This window comes from Netta rufina, assembly GCF_964035555.1.
Source record: "Netta rufina genome assembly, chromosome: 8".
Taxonomy (NCBI): Eukaryota; Metazoa; Chordata; class Aves; order Anseriformes; family Anatidae; genus Netta; species Netta rufina.
The window spans coordinates 24,033,087-24,056,584 of NC_140131.1; positions in this window are offsets into that span (position 1 = coordinate 24,033,087).

Here is a 23,498-nt window from a genome sequence, read left to right on the forward strand (position 1 = left end):
TGCTGCTGCTAACATCTATCCCATTACCTGCATTTCAGCATTTTTGGACTAAAGGCATCTTTTCAATTTGAAAGAATTAAGACCAGCAGATAACACCAAAGTATTTCTGCTAACCTCTGGAAAACTTTTATGTGTCAACTCTATGAAAAAATAATGTGAAAAGTGAAGGTAAAGTTCTTAATGTTAGAGTGCACTATCCCTCACAACTTGAATACTGGCCATAAATAGAGAGAGAGTTTCAGCCTTCAGGAGTGCTTGTATTTTTTTTTTTTTTTCACAACTTTCATTTATTTAAATAAGTAGGCAAAAAACTTGGGACAGTACCATCTGCTCAAATCAGTACCATCCGTACCGTCTACTCAAATTTATTCTTCTTGTGTCCCCAGAAATCTCCCTGACACACCAAAACCACAAAATGGCTCTCACTTCCACGGATATCCCAAGGTTGCATTTGGAGGTGACTATGCTGCCTGACCAGGAGACACTGGAGTTGTCTCAGAAATAAGATGTTTTAGCCTATCAGCCAAAAAAAGTTGTAACAGCAATGATGATGCCATGAATAGAATATACGGGCTATTGTGTATTTATCCACTGCCATTGCTAAGCAGTGCAAGCAAGCTAGCAAAGCTACCATCAGCCATAGCATCTGTTAAGCCTTTAAAGCATAACTTCAAAATTAGACCCTGTGTTTGCAAATCCAGTGTAATGCAAGTAGTGCCATCTGGCGTAGATCTATTTGGGACTAAATCAACTTATTTGTGAAACTGAAGAGAGAGACATCAAAAAAAAAAAAAAAAAAAAAAAAAGAAAAGGGGGGGGGAGGGATTTGTGTCAGAATTTACAGTAGTTGGCATAAGAGAAGAGTGTCAAACATTCCTGTGCAACAGGGTAATGCAGCACAATGCATTTGATCATTGTATGGTTCCAAAGCACTCTCAGAAAGAGAGAAGAGAAGGGCTCTCTGTAAAAGCTTGTTTGGCTTTTGCAACATTTTAACCAGGTACAAGTATGCATGATGACGAGATGGATTTCTGTGAGTCATAATAAAATTCAGGACTTGGGTCCTGAAGTGTATCCTAAAAACACATACTTAAACTGTGTACCAGAACAAACAAAGACAGAATATTTCTGGAAATAAATGGCCTCATTATACATTCTGTAAGACCTGAAGGCTGAATAATCTGCCTTGTGATGGGAAAAGAATTTTGAGGCAGCATAAATGTCATCTCTGATCCAAAAGCACCCAACAGTATCAAAATCACTGTCCACAATTGGGCAGTAATCAAAGTTCACGGCAAGAGGAGCCTCTTCTGGAGTACTGAAATGGTAACCTTTCCTTGACACTTTTTGAGGGACTTCATGAGGGAATATGTTAAGTGCCTGAAAAACGAAGATTATTCTATACCACAGTTATGAAATATCAGAAATTTATACTGTCGGTCAATTATTTTCCTGGAATCTGCATGTACAAGTAAGAAAGTCTAGAGATAGCATTCAAAGATAGAGACCCAAATAACAGTATTAAAAGAACAAAGAAATAATATACAAACTATCAGCTGCAAAATATTTCAAACTTACGGAGTTTTTAACTGATAGAGTAATGTCTTAGGTGTCAGCCTAGAAACAAATTGGACGGGTGATGTGGAAACAGGGCACCATTTTTCATTTTGGGTTGTCACATTCCTCAGTTGCCACATTCAAACAAAGAGACATGGCACAACTGCACAGTTTGTGCTGTAAAGTGGGAAGGCAGTCTTATCAGCACAAAGAATCTGGCAACTGCCAGAAAAGGCAAAAGTAACAGGAAAGGGTCCAGGGCTTGAAATGTGACTCCTTGTCAGATACACAGATTTAGTAGTCAGTAAACCAAATGACAGCTTAATGAGGGAAAGACCATATTAGTGGGGAAAGAATCTGCTGTGTTTGATGACTCTTGAGGAGAAGCAAGGACAAGAAAATCAGATGACCAAGAAGCTGGAGTTTTTTTTGTTGTTGTTGTTGTTTTTGTTTGTTTTATTTTTGTAGTTGTGAAGCACCACCTGTGTTTATTCATGATAAAATACATGCTGTAGTGAGACAGATGTTCTTTGTTTTTCAGTTGCTCGTAGTAGCTACATTGGGATGTGGCTATTACATATATTCTCTACACTTTTTCTCAGTAATCTGACCTAGTCTATAGGCTAAAATAAGATCTTGGAAGCAATGATTTTCAGAAGATGGTACTTAATTTTAGCACTCCAACTGGCTTTCCCCAGGCTCATACTGACAGCAGTTCCTGAGCTGGATTTGAAGCTATCCCAGAGACAGTGCCACCAGGCATGGTGATGGGGGGGTGCAGTAAGTTGGCATGAAGCAAGAACTGAGGGTCTAGTTGAACCTTCTGTGGACACTGCAGTTACCAGGCACAACGTTGGACGCTACAGCAGCAGCTCAGCAACAGCTTCAGAGACAAAGTTAGGGCCACAGCATGGTTCATGTAGATATTGTATAGTGGGCTCAGGACGCCACTGGATTCCTGCAGAATTCCCAGGCAAAAGTCATATGTTCTTATAGCTTGTAAACCTGGTGTTGCTCTAAAGCTCCTGCCACACTACAGTCCTACAATTTACCTATAATACAACATACATGTACATATATTTAGACGTAACAAAGTTATGATTTAAAAAATGTTAATGCCAAAGGAATTTCTTCTTGAAGTGGCACCCATTTTAGCATTCAAAAATTACTAATAAAAGGTTTGTTCCTAGTACTCTGCAGGACTTATGCAGATTCTTACCTTTGGACATGTATAGTTTTATTCTAGCTTAAGGTATTGAAGGATTTGGATCTTATTTTTTAGTCTTCCCTATGGCAATTTTATACAATTAAATAAGATTTCTTATCAATTGTCCTGTGTTAAAATTATGATTTGGTGCATTATAAATTAAAATTTAAAGATGCAGCAGCATTTTTTTCCAAGTTATTTATACAAAGCTCAGGCATAGTTTTAAATCAAGCAATTTAAAATCACTGATTCAAATTACTCCCCTACTGTTTTGGCTCTTTCAGGAGAGACAGGATGAAATGTAGGATTTTTTTTTTTTTTTATGAGAGAAATATTTCATAATGTTTACATGTGACTGCTTGGTGAGGAACTCATGATTCGTAGAATTAAAGGAAAAGAAAAAATGTATCTTGTAGCAGCGTTGTGGCAAAGCTTTTAAAGACAGAACAGTCAGGGCATGTAAAACTGCAGTTACTATAGTAACAGGATCTTAGTCCTTTGTAAATGAATGTGGAGATTTTGGGGATGTACAATCTGACATAGCAGCACTGTGAAGGTAGTCACATTCATTATGGTTACCATAAATTTTTGTTACAGTAGAATGAAAAAAGCCTCAGTTTTTAACTGACCATGGAGAGGGGGTAAAAGGGATTATCCTAGGGGCTATGCATGCATGTGGGAAGATGGACTTTGCTTTGGAGCATGGGTAACAGAAGTGGTCGATGCCTTTGTGTGAATTCCTCCAACAAGACTCCTAAATAATCAATGAAATCGACAGGCTCATAGACAGGTTTCTTAGGAGATCCTTTATACACAGAGCAGGAGTTGCAGAGGAAGGCTGATATTCAAGTAATATTTAGAAAGCGAATTACAGAGACGTGCAAAAAACTCCTGTTGTAAAGCTTGCACTTAGCTGCATTTTGGATCCATGTTTATCACCTTAAGGTCCATTTAAAAATGTAGGATGCATCCTCCTCTTCTAAACCTTTGGCAGACTAGCCCAGTTCACTAGATTAGGTGAATAAGTTTTGTTTTGTTTTATTTTGAGTATAATTTTTTATATTACCTGGGGGTATGAGGAGAATAACGTTGGTGGGATTTTTATGGTTGGCCAAATATACTGTTTAGATGTATCTAAAAAGAATTAGATAACAGTAATATCTAAACTGCGTAATAAGGTTAGAAGCTTAATTCAGCTTCTATTTGTAGTTGTTACAGTTTTATAATAAAATCTTTATGATAAATAGGTTTTAGTTACAAAGTCTGCTATAACAGGAGTCTGCTACAATTTGATAAGGCAAGACATTTCTGTTTGAGAACAGAAATCTGTTTTGCCCCAGATTTCCTTACGCTTTGTAAACTTGAATTTGTAACAGCTCCTCTGTGTAACAGGGAGAAAATAGTAACCCTGAAACACAGGGTGCTAAGAAGATGAATTTATTATAGAATCTGAAACACTTCAATAACATGATCATGCTTGCAGTTGTTCAGATTAGTTTAGGGAAACCCTAAAATAAATGTAGTTCAAGTCTGATATGCTTTGGAAATGTTTCCTGTGAATGGAAACCTACCTATACATAACATAAGAATTTACAACACTGTGTAATGGTACAGAAGGAGGGAGAGAAAATTGCACTCAAATTACACTCAATTTTCTATGCAGTGAATGCTATAGGCAGGAAGAAAGTGGGAGCTTTCCATTCATATGCTTTCCATCCTTTTAGGTTACTGAGTGCTGGAGTTTAAGAGGGTTTAACCTGCTGTAAAGGAAAATGAAAAATGTTGCTGCATATTTACATCAACAGAGGGTTGAAAATGTAGATGTAAGGGGCGTTATCTATTATGCATTTTACAATAAATCTGTTGATCTCGAATAGAAAGAATTTTATTAATTTAAGTGGACTTTTATTTGGAGTTTTACCCAATGAACAAACAGGGGTGTTTCAGAAAGCTATAACTTTCCTGCTCAGTTTTCCTTCTGTCAGAGTTTCACAGTATGAATTTCATGTGCAAACTTTTTACAGTTAAGTAACACTTGAAAGCTCAGGGCAGTCCCTTGTCTGGATTGGCTGCTGGGAATTTTCATGAAGAGCCAGTCAGGAGATGAATATTAATTACAAGTTTGAAAACAATATTGCAGTGGTATGTCTCAGAGGCAGACATGAGCTGAGCTATTGTGATGACTTGCCATAGCTGAATAATTAAAGGCACACATTATATGGACAGGCTAATTAAACTGCAATGTACATAATTATTTTGGACATCTAAACAGTGAAGTATGGTGTTATAGAGCCCACTGGCCTTCCCTTCTCGTCTTCTGCTCCTGGTCTTTCTCTATATGTAATGTGCAGCCTGCCATTAATATTTCAGTGCTTGTTGTGGGCTGTGAAGCTTTGAGCTAAGTTAAAAAATTGTTTAAATAGGTGGAATATTTTAGTTATACATTTACTAGAAGAAGTTTGAAGATTTGCAAATCTTTACCATAGTCAATATGAAAAAAAGAAGGGAAAAAAAAAAGAAAAAGAAGAAAAAAATTCCCCTGCTACCCATTTAGATGAGATTGAGAAAGGTTTAAAGTAGTAATAAAAAACACATTATGAGCTGTTGTATTCTGACAACATAGTCACTTAAACTTCAGTATGACTAGAATGAAAAGCTTAAGAAGATAATAAGGATGCTATCTATCACCATAAAGTAGGGATGTGCTGACAATTTTACAGAATTCAGGTTTGCCACCTATCAGCTAATGAATGCGATGGGTATTTTAAACCAGCTTTAAATTTAGATACATGAGTCAATTGAAGCTGTAGTTGTTACTTGCTTATTAAAAATAATATACAGTGTATGGCCTCTAAGTATTCTGCAGTGGATCTTTCCAATTCTTCCTGTTCAAACTGTTTTACTTTATATAAATACAGTACATAGAGAATAATTGTGATCTAGGCTAAGCGGCTATGTTTTCAATATCTCTTAATCTCAACTTTACTATCAAAAGAAAGAAACATAAAGGTGATATAGGTCTGAGGCACAGAATATCTAAGTATTTAAAAATAAAATACAATACAAATTAAAACACTGAATTAAAAATAAAACAAAACAAACGAACAACAAAAATAAACAACAACCCACAAACCAACAATATATTTGAAGAGCCTGAGGAGGATCCAGGCAACCTAGTGCCTGATCATAGAATCATAGAATCATAGAATATCCTGAGTTGGAAGGGACCCTTAAGGATCATCAAGTCCAACTCTTGACACCGCACAGGTCTACCCAAAAGTTCAGACCATGTGACTAAGTGCACAGTCCAATCTCTTCTTAAATTCAGACAGTTTTTTAACTTACCTCCAAGAGGTAATATCTTTTGTGTTATTTTTAATATGTCCTAGAAATTAACTCCTCTTATGGATTTATTAAGATTTCAAATAATAATGAACAGTAGAAGTCTAAGGACTGCAATATTTAGTCATCCTGACAAAAAAAAATATTAGAAATCAAAGAGAGATGATATACTGACACACTGAAAATCACTACTAGATGAAGTACTGTTAAAAATTACAGCATCTGTTGACCAGCTCATAATGAATTATGTGATCATATCAGAGCTGGCAAAAATCTTTCATTTGTTCATTAAAAAATAGAATTTTTGCACAGTTCAAACCTTTTGCCATCTTGATCAAATTTCAAGGAACATATGTAAACAAAGGAAAGTAAGACATTTAGAAAACATTGAAACAGAATTATTTAAAAAGATTTATTTTTATTATTTATTTATTTATTTATTTATTTATTATTTCTTTTTTGAGATTGGTTTCCCAAGAGACTTAGGCACAAACCCTAGAACTACAGTAGGGATATTGATGTTCCTTCTACTCTTACACATCTTCTCAGCATATGAGAAACATGGATTCAGGTCTGCTGTCTGCCTAACTGAGAAGACAGACAAGAACTTAGGTATATTGCTTTTTCAAGTCAAGTGATATGGAGTGTTTGAAGATGTGTTTTTCTTAATCTTTCTCATTTAAAGTGTTCTACTTTGCAAAAGTAATGAATTATTCATTGGACAAGAAAAATAGAGAAAGTAAGAAGAACTCTGAACTGAAGCATCAATTATTCATACAACTTTAGATCCCATGACTTAGAGTGGAGAGGTGAATAGTAGTCAAAAGTCTTTGACAAAAATCGTCTCAAGGATTATCTTTTTTCATATTTTTGTCCTAATTGCATATATGATATGAGAAAATTATCTGATTTTCATGAAAAAGGCAAGACCATGTAGTACGAAATATATATATAGTTCGGTGTTGTCGCTTTGTCTGATCTTTCTATATGTGTTCCTTACTCCATTTTATTCACAGTAATTTCTATACTATCTGTTAATTTCCCAGATTTCTCTAGATTATTCAGTAATTGCTTTTTTTCCCCAGTTAAGGGCAATCCAAATTTAGTTGTGGTGTTAATTTAAAAGCTTGAATCTGAACTAAAACCTATCAAAAAGATTTTTTTTTTAACAGGAGTAGAGAACAGAGAAAGTCTTACACAGCTGATCATTTGATTTAGGTATTCTTTTCCTTTTAGGCTTCTCTTTCTCTTTCTCTTTCTCTTTCTCTTTCTCTTTCTCTTTCTCTTTCTCTTTCTCTTTCGCTTTCGCTTTCGCTTTCGCTTTCGCTTTCGCTTTCGCTTTCGTTTTCGCTTTCGCTTTCGCTTCTCTTTTTTTATTATTATTTTTTTAATTTATCTTTATTTATATATCTTTTTATTTTTTTTCTTTATCTTTTCCAGGTAGGCTTATTGTAGTTTCACAGCCCTTCAGAGCCCCACAGAGTATACTAGCGAGGGTATTATACAATATACCAAAAAGTTTCCTTCCAATAAGTTCCATTGTATAAATTCAACATTTCCTTATGCTGTGATGTAGTTATCTACCAAAACATGGTATGCACAAGAGTTTCAAATGATCAATGACTTTGTGATGAAATCACTTGAATCATGCAACAACTTTTTGAGTATTTTTTTTTTTATACTGGTACAATGCTGTAAGATTTACGAGGGATTAATAATGTATATAAGAACATATTAGTATTAATACAACATCTATAAAATGTTAGTACATATTTTATGGTGCATCTTAGTACATTATGAATGATAAATTGGTGACAGTAGGTGTCTTTATAAAATATTTATGCACTCTGGTTTTAGTTATGCTATATGCTGCTGAAGAGCCATCAACAGAAAGTGAATAAAGTTATCAAGGTTACAGTAAGCTATTTATAATGAAACATGCAAGCTTAAAATTAAGTACTGCAAATGATGACAACAAGTTGACAAGCTACAATTATACAATAAACTGTTGTCAGATACAGAATAGCCCCCTGAGGTGTTCCATCTTTCTTTGAAACATGGCATACGGAGCACTTTTATCAAATTTTTAGCCTTTAGAGTATAGCAAAATGAAACTGTATCCATCACAAATCCCCTCATGAGACTTTGAAGAAACGTAGGTAGTAAATTTTGAAAAATCAAGAGCTACTTCTGTTGTTAAATGGTTGATTGATGTCTTACATGTCATTGTGGTACTGACAAAGCAATTCAAAATAAAGAATTTTCCGAAGGTAGATTAGTTTCTTCTCTTCATCCGTGATTGAAGAATAGTTTTTAAGTGTCAACTTTCTAATTCTATATAACCTAATTCTTCTAGCTCCTCCAAGCAAGCAATATAAATTACAGTATAATTTCATATTCTTAAATCTTTCTTTCATTTTTTCTTACTCTGTACAAAGTGATAGGCTTTAAAGGAATCTCAGATATAAATATTAGCAAAGCAGTGTTAAGATGAAAAGAATTGTTAATGTTAGTTCATATTTAGGAAAATATACTTTATATTTAGGAGACATATTTTAGTTCATATTAGGAGACTAAACCAGCTCTTATTTTACATACTTCTTTTTTTGAACAACGACTAACAAACTATTTCTTGAGACAGAAGACTGTAGTCTAGAAAAATTCTATCTAGACTTGAGAATTTGATTTACAAATATTAAGATGAAAATAGCCTTTGTCCAAATCACAATTAAAGAACAGTGCTTAAGAAGAATTTTGTCTTAGGAGAATATTTCCCACTGTATTGGAAATTTGGACTTCATACTCTAGAGTCAGTGGTCATCTGGAAGTCTAAGTTATTTCTAAAGAAAGAAGTAAAAAAGAGTTTTTACTTATGTTAAGTGATGGGTTGATAATATCAGAAACTGCTTTTTATTTATTTATTTATTTATTTACTTTTTTCCTAAAGAAGATTAGAATAGTCAGTGTAGTGGAAACTTCCCTACTCTGTCCCACTAATGAGATTCTCAACAAAGTAGGAAGGGTCACTACTAAGAAAAAACAGATTGTTCTCTTTTTTGTGTCCATTTCATCTTTGACATGTTTACAAAACTTATATTACACCTATGAAAAAACTCAAGAGTCATCAGCAGAGACTTGTGTGTATATTCTTGACCTGAAGGAAAACCAGAAATGTTTGTAATACTATATAAAAATATTAAAGGAAGTGAGTGTCTTAAATCAGAAATCAGCAGTGATCTGGTCATCTAGGTTTCTTGGACTCTTGTACAAGTTTAGTGTCACTTCACATACAATCTCTTATCTAAGTTTTTCTTATTTCCTGCTGTTACAGAAATAAAGTTATTGTTCCATAGATGTCAGGATTACCTCACTTTTTATTCTATATTGTTCTCTGAGACTGGATGCCTATAGATTTCTAAAATATTTATGATCTGTTTCTCTTACTATGGCTAGAAGGGAAAACCAGTAAAGATTATTGTAGAAGAGCTGCCCAGTGAAGGTCACTTAATTTATACAAACAATAGTCAAATTAGAGGGTCCCTGAACCAAAAATTGTTGGAGTTTGGAGAGCCCTTATGTGTCAAACAGGCTTCTCTCATTCTTTTATCTTCTTCATATTTTTCTTATAACTGTAGGGGTATTGTCTGGGAGATGGTCTTTGATGTTAATTGGACCTTTGGTTTGGCTGAGCATGGTTGTTATTGTCTTCTTCCCTTATGTTCTCCTTACATCCAAAAAAACAAGTAATCTTTAAAAAGAACATTTCTTTCTGGCTGTCAAATCCACCAGCCTTATGACTGTCAGTGTGGCACTACAGTGCTATCTAAAGCTCTAAAAAAAGGAATTCACCATGACTTTCACATTTTCTCCCTGCTGTCATCATTTAATATTTTTGATTCAGTATCAATGTTTATTTTATTTTATTTTATTTTATTTTATTTTATTTTATTTTATTTTATTTTATTTTATTTTATTTTATTTTATTAGTTTAGTTTAGTTTAGTTTAGTTTAGTTTAGTTTAGTTTAGTTTAGTTTAGTTTAGTTTCATTATACTTCCCATCTAAAATTTAACAACTTGCAAAACATAAAATAATAACTGTTAAGGATCTGGATCAGGATCCAGATTTACCTCAGCTGATATAAATCGTTACAGCTTCTTGGTCTTCAACTGACCTGCACCAACAGCCCTGATAAGGAGACTCTATTTATGTTTGATTAGTTATTAATTATTAATTAATATTAATATTAATAATTAATTATGTTTGCACAGCTTCACAGGAGAGTCTTTTCTTGGAATACCATGTTTGTTTCTAGCTTGTTGAAATGTTCATGAACTATACTCAGTAGAAATATTTAACAGAGATAATTGTCTGACACAGAAAAGTCATCATAGAATTGTTTCCAGGCACTGTATTTCCAGGAATAGTTTAATATTCATATTACTGAGCAGAAAAAGGCTTATATGAAATATGTTTTAAAGAGTTGTGATTTATAACAAATGTAGGTGATGAGTCCCAATGTAGTCTGCCAACTTGAAAAGTAAATACAGAGAGCTAAATTAATATCCTACTAAACTCACACAGACAGGCCCTTAGCTGGTGCAACAGAATCATATCAATTTTCTGATTGTTTTTATTGCTTGTTTGTTTCAAAACGACCTTCAGTAAGCAGTAGTTTCCTTCCCATCTCCTCAAACAAAAAGAGGTCAGTAAAAACATGGCTGTCAAATATCTGTCAGAACAGATTTATTGTACTACTTATACCTGTTGAAGTAGATTTTTTCTGCTTCCCTCCTATAATCTGACCCAGGGGTTAAACTCTCAAGTGTACTATATTATTTATTTTTTCTCTTTCTTCTTGACAATGTATACATGAAACAAAACAGGTGTGAGCCAAATCCAGAGGCATGGATTACATGAGTGAGTATGAAAGTTCTCAGTGTTGGCAAAAGCAGCTTTAAAATATTACCTGGCTGCAGATATTTCTGTTAGTCGACTAAAAATAAATCCCATATTGCCTTGTAGTTCAATTCTGATACAAAACTGATTCTTCACACAGCATTTGCTGCCTTGAGCTTCTGGAGTTGCCGTCTAGTCCAAGTGGGGCACATTTTGGGAGGTTTTCCTGCCCTTCCATCTCTTCCTTCCTCATGAAGATCTTGTGCAGAGTCAAGCCTGGCAGGGTAGAACTGGAAAAGTAAACTAAGGTCCCTACATTTGTATATATATATATTTATATTTATATATATAATATATATATATATATATTTTCCCTCTGTATAACTAGAATAACAGTGAAAGGTAAACAGGTAATCTCACTGAAACAGCATGGTTGTGTTTACAAGTAACAGAGATCTGCATTATTCCTTAAGATGCTGTTATAAAAATCACCAAGTGCTTATAAACTACCGCTCTTTCTGAGATGTAAATTTAATTACATCATCCCTCATTTCAGGCATATATTACATTTACTAGCTGTGAAAGACTGAGAATTTACAGAAACTCTTTTATAACATTTACTTAATTGTAGGGGGAATTATAACATATGGTAAACACAGAAGAGGTCATTAGTGCAGCTCCACGGATATTACCTCAACTGCCACATTGCTGGCAATATGTACAAGTTGATCTGGAATTTGCTAAGCACAAAGTATCCAGTAATGTAGTGTTGAGAAGACAGAATGACAGGCAGAAAAAGAAGTTTAAATTCATATTTGCACCTTTAATCTTCCTTAGAATGATCTTGAAACACAAGGGCTAGATTCATTGGCTAGAGTCAACATGAACAGCTCGATTTTCTTCACAGATCCACTACTCTGTATTGCCACCTAGGAACAATCTGGCTCACTCTGTTTTCTCTGAGACCAATGTTATTTTTGCTAATGGAAGTGTTCCCAGTAAGTATGAAAAGGATAATAATGTCAGATGGCCAGATACTGGCTACCACATGATCGGATTTCTGTGAACACGATCACCTTTTCCAACAAGAGATTTGTGTAGGTGGAAGAAGGGGAATTTGGCCATTTGTCCAGGATATCTAGAGCCTAAAAGATAACTGGAAATTTTACAAGCAGCTGCTATATATTAGTATCCTCCTGGTATGAGGTGCAGTCAGGAGCTCTGCGTAGGCTAATTTATCCTATCCAGAAGCAACAGCATTAATTACAGCTCGTGCATTTCTCACTGCTGAAGCAGTTACACAATCCCTGTTATCTGAACTACTTCAGTTGCTATCCTCCTGGGCACATGTGAGCTTCACCGCGGTGTCCAGTTTAGGCAAGCTGCAGGGTTGTATTTTGTAAGGAATGAATTCAAAGGAAAGTGAATAACTAAACTTTCACACCAGGAGGAAGGTCTTGAGACGTGGCACTCAGGATGATGCATGACAGGACTTTGTGAAAAGGCAGCAACGCATTCGGCCTGGGAACTGTGACAGCCCCTGTGCTGTAGGGCTCTGGGGATTGTGCCTTCTTTGGCTATACACATCCCTACATCTTGAACAGTTTCCTCATGCATGTATGTGGGGGGGTTTCTTTTGTGCTGTATCCATGTTGCACTGTTGTTTATTACAACAATTAGTCCTGCTTCTTATCTAAAAACTTCTGAACCACTGAAAACCTAAGGCTGTGTACTGAAGAAGTAAGGATCTATTGGAGTTAAAATTAAATTTGTTAATCACCTAATAAAAAATACAATAGCTTACATAAAAAAATAAAGCAAAATAAAAGCTCAAGATAACTTATTCTGTAAACTGACACAGTGTCTCAAGACTGTTTTACTGCTTTCTTTTGTGAGCTCCTAGTTTGCAAAGCCAGTAATGCAACGAACATGTTTGTCTCATGAGTGTTTGCTTGTTGATTATTCCCAGGACTTCATCAGTGTAGCACGGACACTGACAACACATTGTTTGCTTCTTTGGACAACAATTTAGTTGAAATAACCTTGTTTGTGTGGATTGATGTTCAAACATGGAAGAATAAATATAGTTTTATATAAACCATGTAGTATATTTGATACTGTTGTCAGAACAGCATTTTATGGACTATCCATCATGAGGTAATTTGGCACACTATGCAGCATATGAAAATTTAGAAGATATTTTTATAGTGCATGACTAAAGTAAGAAAGGATGCAGAGATTGTAAGATAGATGGATCTCTGTGAGTAAAAGAATTACTGTGAACTGTGGCAAAACAGGGACAAACAAGGTCAGGTTTAGAGTGGAATTAATGGGTTAGAGAGTAGATGGATCTGCAATGTGACTTGCAGTGAAACGTGTAACCAGCTGGACAAATTGAAAACTTTTGCAGTGTCCTGTACATCAGCAACATCCTTTTGCAAACCTAATAGGTGTTCCGAGGCTTAAGTAATTGAAGTTAAATCCTCTGCTAGGCTAAATAAGGCAGTTCTGTTGACCACATTGGGATTATTTTAATTTACCCAACTGAGGATATGACTTGCAGTTTTTCCTGCTAAAGGGGGTCACAGACCCTTTACTCTACTGCAACCACCACCGACCAGTTGTCCTCTCTCACACACACACACACTGCTTGAGAGGGCTGTTCTACCAAACTCTTCTCTATTGTCTAACTTATTCTTAGATCAATTAGTGATATCTGGTGTGAGAAAAAAGAACTACCTAGCTTCAGGCTGAGTAAAGCTTGTGGCTCTTGGAAGAATTTCTATGTGGAAGCAAGGATACAGAGTCAGACCAAGGTCAGTCTTGTCCTTTATCTTGTGGCTGTGATGGTGGCCATCATGCCATGCAGGAGTACAGAGAAGGTGTAGACATAGCAACACACCCTCTGAATATTCTTCCAGCTTAGAGAGATTTCTGAGTTCAAGATGTTCTGAAGCAGAGGTGTTTGTTTTTAATAGGACTCATGGATTGTTCTTTAGTGATTATGTCTAGTGTTTCTTCCAACCCATGTAGTCCTTTAGCATCTGTTTTTATTTGGAAAGGAATTAATAATTTACCTACATGTTATATGAAGAAATGTCTCGCCATTATACATTGTGCAAAGAATTTTGCTCTGATCCTAGCTCTGCAGTTCTATTTGATTTCTTCCCCTCTGCCACCCCTTCCCTCCTTTTGTACTGGAAGAAGCAGTGAACAATCAATTTCTATTCACTGTCTTCTTCCCACACACAATATCGTAGACCTCTCTATTCAGTTTTCAGTTGTCTCTTTTTCAGACAGAAAAATACTAATCTACTTAGTTGCTCCTTTTACAAAAGCTGTTCCATGTATTTGATCATTCTTGTAGCTTTTCTCAGTACCTTTCCATCTCCACAGTATGCTTTTTGAGAGGAAGCAGACTTGGTTTATGCAGTAGCATAATAATATTGTCTGTTGTAGTCTTCATTACTTTTCAATCATTTCTAACAATAAGTTTCCTTTTTAACCACTGCTGAGCACTGAGATGATGTTTTCACAGAGATATTTATTATAACACTATTTATTATAACATGAAAAACTCATTCCTGCATGACTGTCAGTTGAAACACCATCAGTGCATGATAAAGCTGGGATAGTATTTCTCCTGGCTGCACCATCTTCACTTACCTGCATGGAATTTTATCCCTGGCTTCCTCACTAAGCAACTTAGTGTATAGGAGCCTCTGCAAATCTTCAGGCCTGGTATCTATCGGGCTTGACATCCATCCTAATTACAGTGTAACAAAACCACTCTAATAAGTGCACATACCATCCTTTTGGGGTAAAAACGGTTTAATGGCAGCTCAGTTTATGGAAACAAATGCTACCTGCTGACAGCTCATTCTGTGGAGATTCTTTTTATCTAACTGAAAAATGTTACTTTAAAGTTAAATGAGGGCTTACCTGGACACTGTGATGCAGAACTGCGACATTCAGTCCAAAGATGGCAAATGAAACAATATTTCTCAGTGGACCATAGTCTCTCCCCCTGTGAATCCCCAGTCTAGTAGGTAAAGCAAGAGAGGAGGAATTTAAAAATCTGAACTTGGATTCTCTTGTTCTTTGTGGTTCAAAATTTGTATAAACAGTTCTCTCATCCTCTGCGTTGTTCCTGTTTGTACACATATGGTCATTTATCTAGGCATTTGTTTGAAGTCTTTAAAAAAGCATATGTTTAGCTTTGTTATGTAACTTACTTTCTAAATAATGCATTTTACTTATTTGTTCCACAGATGCTTCCAGAGATGCTGTCTGGAGGGAAAAAAGGGAGGTTGAATTTTTGTTTAAGATATAATTTTTTGTTTTAGAAGTATATATTCAACATCAGGAAAACACTCGATCAGGATAAATAACTAGATCCCTCAAAAAATAACACTGAGGTACCTAAATAGTCTTCCTGCCCCAAACTTTGAATTCTTATCTCAGGGCAAATTATAAGTCACAGCTAAAAATTGGAATTTATTTGAAAATTACTTAAAAATATCTCAGACTTTTTGTTGCTTGTTTGAGAGGAGACATTTAAGTTGGACTTTATTAAATTTCCTGTTGCAGCATCACTGAAACCCTTCATTTTAGCAAGGTAGAAATATTGATTTTTCCGTGGTGATTTTGATAGTATCATTTCATTTTAATCCCAGTTTCCTAAGGAAATACGTTATTCTTCAGCTCGTTTATTCATTTTGAACTCACTGGTGAATTTAAAACATATTTTGGAAATGGAGGACTGATATTAAATTCCCACAGATTTGTTAAATAGCCTGACAAAGAATACAGAATCCTGCTAATGATCTCTTTAAGAAAAATGTGAAGTTTAGACTCAGTCTATGGTATTCACCACAGAATCCACATTAAAAACAAACAAACAAAAAGAATGCCCAAATCTTGGGAAAAGCTTTTACTATGCTACTATTTTTTTAATTTCAATTGTATTCTCTATACTAATTTCCCAGTGTGTCACTAACTACCGGAGAAACTGATATCACCTTTTTTTCTCCCATATTAGGGATCCTGTATTGTTTAATGAGAGACATCTTCACAATGTCTTCCTTAGTTACAATCTTCCATGAAGCATAAGTGCTTTGACAAATCTGTCTCCATTAGTTCCAGTGCTCATGAAACTGCTTGTTATGATGCATTTTGCAACATAAAAAATAGATAAAGAATGGAATGATTAAGTTAAAATGAAGCATCTCATCGAAGTGTTACTGTACTTAGTAATGAAAATTTCAAATAAACTGCCACTTTGCTGAAAGACTCTGCAATACAAAGTCTCTTGTCCCTTCACCAGAAAATTTTCAAACCACATTCTGCAATAACATTGGCACTACACGCCTTCTCTGCCCAAAACAGAGCGATTCTGAGAAAGTGCAAATACTTCCCTGGAGTATCATCAATTTCCGGGTTAAATATGGAGTATAGAGATAGGAAACATAAATTGATTTTTGGCTCAGGAAGAAGGAAGGTTGCACAAAATTGGAGACAGTGAGCATATTGTTATTAAATACCTCTGAAATCAATTTCCTGGGAAATATAAAACATTTCTCTTTGATACATCTTCCAATGCAAATAGCTCAGACATGATGCTGTCAATTGGAAAAGAAGAGTAAGCATGGAAGGACTAACAAGTTCTGACTGGTCTAAAAGTCTTCTACAGAGAAGACAGAAGAAATCTTTTTTGATTTCCTCTTCAAGGTTTTTAGTAGTTACCAATGCATGGAGACTATAAAACAGGAAGATAAAGTAACTAGGTAGAATTAGAGATCCAGTGCTCTAGATTTAGGTATCTGTAGTATTAAAATGGTGGTCTCAGGTTTCATATCCAATGTTGTAATTTTCTACTGTATTTTTATATACCGTGTTTCACATTTGCACTGAGTTTTTGTTTTTATTTATTTTAGTAATTAAACAGAAGGTGAGTTCAGTCTGAGTCTGAATGAGACAGATTTGGTTTCTGGCTTTGGGATACAGAAATGTACCAAACATAGTGATGGGAAAAAGCCTTATGGATTGATTAAAGCAAAACCAAAAAAGTCCACACGCAAAAAACAAAGCAAAACAAAACAGAACAAGCTTTAAGTAAAAGGGATGTGATCTCTGTTCTTTTCCAGCACTTTGCTTTATTTACCATCCGGTCCCTAAAAGCTTATAGTCCTGTCTCATTAAGAAAAGGTCATGCTAATCCTCCCTGGTCACCTCTCACCATGCACAAGTGCTGTGGTGAAGTACAAGTGGTAGAAATATTAATCCTGCCTCAGCAGGCTTTTATTTGGCTTTCAAACTTCTAATCAAAACTGGCATTTTATTGCCCCTACTGATTATGGTTCTGTAAAAAATAGTGCATTTGCGTCTTGTGTTTTTCTAATGTTTTCATCGGTGCCATCTCCTGAACTAGCACTCAAGGAAGAATGTATGCAGAGCTACTGGAATGAGCAAAAGGCAGGGAATGAACTGCAGAGTTAAACAAATTCATTAATCAGAGCCACATATACCTGTCAGTGTGTTCCAGTTGGTGGTATGAAATGCATGTGAAAAAGACAGAGATATTACAGAACTTGATAGAGATAAATCCCATTAGAAGCAGTTTAGAGCATTTAAAAATGAGACCTGCGTACAGCAAGGTATGTCTCTAATCCGCAGCCCCTGTGGGGATCTAAGCATCTCCTCTGCTTTCATTCTAGTCCATTGCAAGTCTTTCTGTCAACTTCAGTAAAACTTAGAACAGTCTTTTACTTCTTATTGCTAGATTTTGTTTTCTTTTAAACAAACATCAACAATTGTAGCAAATCAACAGTTCTAGTAAAATGAATTTCGAGTGGCTGCTCTCAGAGGGACTGTGACAGCATAAGTTGTGTTACTGTCAAGGTGAAATATAACCTAAAGAATATTATGGAATTTAGATACCTTTATCAAAGATTTTCACTAAAACAATATAGGCTGTCAAATTTGGATGAATATACATTTGTTTTTCATGTAGCAACCAGTGCCTTTTGTTGCTTTGGCAACAAAATACAAGCATATACAACTCTTCTGTGTTATCACTTCCCATCACTTAAGTTTGAGAGCAAAAGTAGTTTAGGGTAAGAACTCCTTCCAGGAGCTCCACAGCTGGCAAAACCTGATTTAAAATATTTAACCTAAGAAGCTCAAAAGTTATGGTCAAGCTGAAAAGGACTTACGTTATCTGAAGTCGTGGAAGTTCACAGGAAGGACATTGAAAGGGCTTTATCCAAAATGGAGGCTTGTGGGTTTCCTAACCGTCTTTGACTAAAGAACCAACAATGCACACCACAAGAAAGTTGATTACACCATTTCCTTTAAAGATGCACTTACCCCTGATAAAATATGATACACCAACAGCACTTTTTCTCTCTCCAAGAGAGAGAAAATGTATTATCATATAGGATTCCATTTTGTACATGGAAGTCTGCAGGTTCTGCATCGATGAACATTTGATTACTTTTGATTCCCTGGATGTATTTGGGCTGCTTTTTAAAGGCAATGAGCATTAATAGTAGCCTAGGGATTGGAGCCTGAGAAAGACTGAGAAATGTGTTATTGTTAGTATGTTTATTTGGAAATCAGGAATTGTGGATTCTGATTCCTCTGCGTATGATTGTGCATAGTTAAAGAAAGCACAAATTGACATAAACGGGTTTGGTAAATACAACTCTTTCTGCCTATGACACCTGACAGGCTGGTTGGATTATGTAGCTTCTAATTTTCTGGGGATATTTTTGTATGTGCTGTGAATTTGAATACTTGCTCGTGCTTTTCTGCAATCCAAGGAGACATGAATCAGAAAAAGAGCTGATGGTTTAGAAATGATTGTAGTCTTTTTTCTTTCTCCAATTCATATGAGAGCTACTGTTGCACTGACACTCTGGTCCCTTCATTCCTTGTATCTTCTGAATCCAGTATGCAGCCATATTCTTTCAGTTGTCTCAGGGCTACGAGGTGTATGAAAACAGGTAATAGGGGTAGATAAAATGTATTACTGTTTAGGATTTTCACACAGACTATTTTTAAAATACATGCCAGAATTTAAAGTTCTGACCAACAAGTTTTGCACATATTTGAAGTATTCCAGTTAGTTGAAAGAGAGGAGCTCCCTCAGTTCTAGCAGAAATTGCACTTCTTTTGTTTCCTGATATTGTTATTAAAGAGTCACAGACCTGAATTTCTGATTATTGCTGGATTAACAAATTGGAAGACTGTTTGGTGGTTGGATCAGAACAAGAAGTAGCCCCACGCTCACAAGGTGTCTCACCCCTGACCTGGAAGAATACCACTGGGGTGAAATAATCCATCTCCTCTTTCAGGTTTCGGAACTTCTTTTGAAACAGCAGAAAAAGCTGCTAATTAGCACTAACAGCAATGTTTTTTTTTTTTTCTTTTTTGTCCTGGAATCCTTTTCTAATGAGATTTTTCCTTTCAACTTGCTACAGTGCAGTGCCTACATTAAAGTGTTCAGTGTAGGCAGCAGCTTTGAACTTTTCATTTTGAAAAAAGTCTTCATTGCAGTGACAACCCCCTCTCCCAACCACGAGAATTGAAAAATTGAACACTGGGTGAAATATGCATGGGATTTAATGCAAACAAATTAATAAAGTGAGACAAAGAGTTTTAAAACCCACTTATTTGGTGATTGTTTCACCAGTTATTGCAGGGAAGATTCCTTCTAAAAGATCTTTGGGACTTCTCTTTTATGTTTCATTGTACATGATGTTTCCTGTAATATTAGTTATATAACGGGTCAGAATATTTAATATCCTCCTGAATTTTAATTTGATGCGCCTATATATTATAGTGCAAATGCGGCAGTTAAAGCTGGGGTAGGAGGAAAGAGGCAGAAAGGAGAGTGCTGGAGGTCTGCAGAAAGACTTCCTGGTTTGCCCCAGCAGAATGACTGGCCACATGGAAGGGACCATGTGGCATCTGCTTCTGCTACTCTCTTGATAACAGTCAATGGTGTCGTGAATGAGGAAACTGTGGAGGTTTTGTTTTGTATTTAAGGGTTTGCGTATTTAGAGCTTTTGATTTCCTAATGAAAGTCAGATGAAGGGCTGGAGTTTGTTAATAACAGCATGAATGTGGGAAGGTTGATATGACACTTCCCTCTAACTTTTCACTGGTTTTGAGACTTGGGAGCAGACTATGTCCTATGTCAGTTTTCTTCAGCATTAAACAAAATTTTTTGTGTTAGTAGTACTGACATAAAAAAGTAAACCAGAGCTGTTTATTTTGTTTAATGGAAATAAAAATAATTTACATTCTTACACTGATATGTTTAAACGGTTAAAAGATGAGTTGTCTTATCCAGCCACTGTGATCTTCATCAGTGATAAAATAATTATAACAGTACAGCCATGATATAGAAGTTAGGGCTATTAACTGATGGTAGAACTGAATCTGAATTAGTGATCAGAACAGGAACTTTCTTAAAAGTTCTTTAAATTGAAAATATGCATATATTTTAATAAAGATATTAATATATGTTCAAGGATAGAAAGAAGAAGAATGTCTCTTTTTTCAGTAGTAGTAAAAATATTGTGAACATTGATCATTATGGAGGTAGCACTATGTTAAAATTATGAAAAACTTAAGAAAACTTGACCTGATTTTTACTTTAAGAAATGTTTTGGTGATGTTATTGGTGAAATCTCCATGTTTGTCTCTTTAAATCTCATTTCATTTGTTTAAAATACAGTTCAACCATGAGAAGAGGCACAAAAGGGCAGGACATACTGACATAGAAGGGTGTGGATCTCCGGGTCTTGTGAATTTCCATTCTTTATGTCAGCATGCTGTTTTTGAAGATTTTATTTATTTTATTTTATTTTATTTTATTATTTTATTTTATTTTATTTTATTTTATTTTATTTTTATTTATTTTATTTATTTATTTATTTTTTTTCCAACTTAAACTCAGCTTTGGCCCCACCAGTCACACCAGCTTCTTTCCATCACATATATGCCCACCACAAACAGATATTCTGCAGGCTAAATTACGCTTTCAGCTACCCTTGCACAACTTCACTGCTTTCAGATGATGTCTGTGGTGAGCACCTGTGCAATTCCATTAGCCTTTCAGTGTTCCAGTCATTGTCACCACAAGCAGTGTCTGAAGCTAATGGGATTTCTCTGCTGAAGTATAGAATGAAAAGTTGCACGGCAACATTTCTGTAGCTGGTAATTACGCATTAGATGCTAAGAGAACTCATTTCAATTGTCAGTCCAGGTATTTTTGTGGTACTTACAGTTGAAGAAAAACATTATTTACAAATGGCCAGATTCTGAAACCCTCACTCGGGCTGGACAGTATCTTGCTATAGAAGAAATCTTAGAGAGGCAAGGTAGTGCTCAATGCAAATAGCATCAGAATTTGGCTGAAAGTGATACAGAAATTTGGACATCACTTGGATGAAAATGATACAGAAATCAGACATACACAGTAAATATGTGTCATGTATTCATTTTTAACTTCACTTTTTCCAACATAGTAAATTTAAGAGAATATGAGTACAAATGCAAGGTCCTGTTAAAGTAATTCATTCTGTGCTGCTTCAGCATACCTCCCTTCGGGCAATGTACTCTGAGGTAACAGCTTCCAGTACTTGCAAGTAAGAAATCATTAATAGAATGGTTGATTTTGTGGTGGGCATGAACATGCAGAACAGTGTGTGTGTGTGCCTTGTTTTTATAGCAAGAGGAAACCAATGTATGACAAAGAACAACACAGCATCACATTTAATACCTGAAGATTTTTTGTGTTCAGCAGCCTAAACTAGAAGTGAGCAGAATTATAAGAAATATTTTTTTCTTCCCCTGGTAAGGTACAAGAACAGATGCTGCTGCCAGGCTATCCCAAAAAACAGAGAACACATTTTGGAGCATGGTTTCCGTATATTCCTTTCCTTCACCTAGTAACATTTTGCTTCCCCAGTCAGTGCTGCCGATCATCATGCATTCAGGCAGCCCAGGAACAGGCCCTTCTTGTTATGGGGTAAGAAAAAAAGAGTGGTAGGAGGTATGTTCTCAGACAGCAAACTTCTCTTCAGTCAGGGTGAGGAGAGGATGCTTACTGCTGGGAGAATCGGGCCCTAACCATAAAATCTGGAAAGCTGCAAATGATGAAAAGAAGGTCTGAATCTTATTCAAGCACTACTTCCATTATGTTATGGCTGTATTTTCTGGATAAGCTTGTGGTACTGATGAGTGATGAGTAGGCGATTTAGCATTCACTGGCAGAGCCCTGAAGGCTGTCATTGCTTTGACCTTCCCTAATGCCTGCAATCTGACATGTACGCACCAGGCAATCATGTAAAAAGCCAGGAGAAGGGTAAATCAAGCATGTTTTTGTGTGTTGTTGCAAAAAGGATAATAATACTAAAAGTAAACATTAAATAGAAAAGAATAATGCAAATCCTAAAACAAAGAAAATCTCTTAAATGAGAGAAGCCAGAGCCATGGCAGTTTCGATATATGTTGAATTGAAGTGATGCGCTGTGAAATCAGACAAATCTTTTTTGAGAAGCGAGTGACAGTCATGGGAATTCCTGGTTGCTGGGATGAGCAAGCTGAGCTACACTACTCACTTAAATTGCTTTATGATTCAACAATTGTATGGAGCCACTGTTTTAATTAAATTATAGATCTTGGGAAATACAGATACCATGAGATGTTTCAGCGAACTTGTACTCCAAAAAAAGAAGTTACAGATTAGGTGTCAGTGATCTGCCTAGAAATTATGTTTTAGGAACCTGTGTATCTATACTACATGATGTAGTAGAAAATGACACAAATATTCCTTTATTAACTCCTTTACTGATCAAAAGTACATTTTGTGTAGCAAATGCAAGCCAAGACTGGAAGTAGAAAAATGTGTGAATATAAAGATCATTTGTACGTTGACTATTTTGGACTGAACAAACCTGGCTTGATAGCTGTTTGGAAACATTCCATGAACATAACACATCTAGAGCGTTTTACATCATTATTTGAGCCAATAATTCTGTGATGGTTTAAGTAGCCTATTTCAAGCTCTTTGGTAATACTCAGTAAGTCTACTTAATTCTTGTAATGGTTAATTTAATGTTACGCACTAGATGAGTAATGTTCCTCTGTTGCTGAGTGGGCCACATTGCTTCAGGTAGTGGTCATCTTCATTAGATTATGTCCAATCACAGAAGTTAAGATTCGAGTCCAGATGATCTTGCAGGTATGCTGGATGTTCTGTGCATGTCTAGTTTGAGTATATAGTGCATGTTTCAGTTTCATCCATCTTAGCATGACTTCTTCCTTTATCTGTGACAACAAGTGACTGTGTCTACAGGAACTTGAGTAAATTTTTTTCAAATACAACTATGCCCCTAAATTGAGGAGCACATGAGCACTCCGTAGAATGTTTCAAAAATTTATATTACTGAAATTTCACTGAAGCCTAAACTCTCAATTTT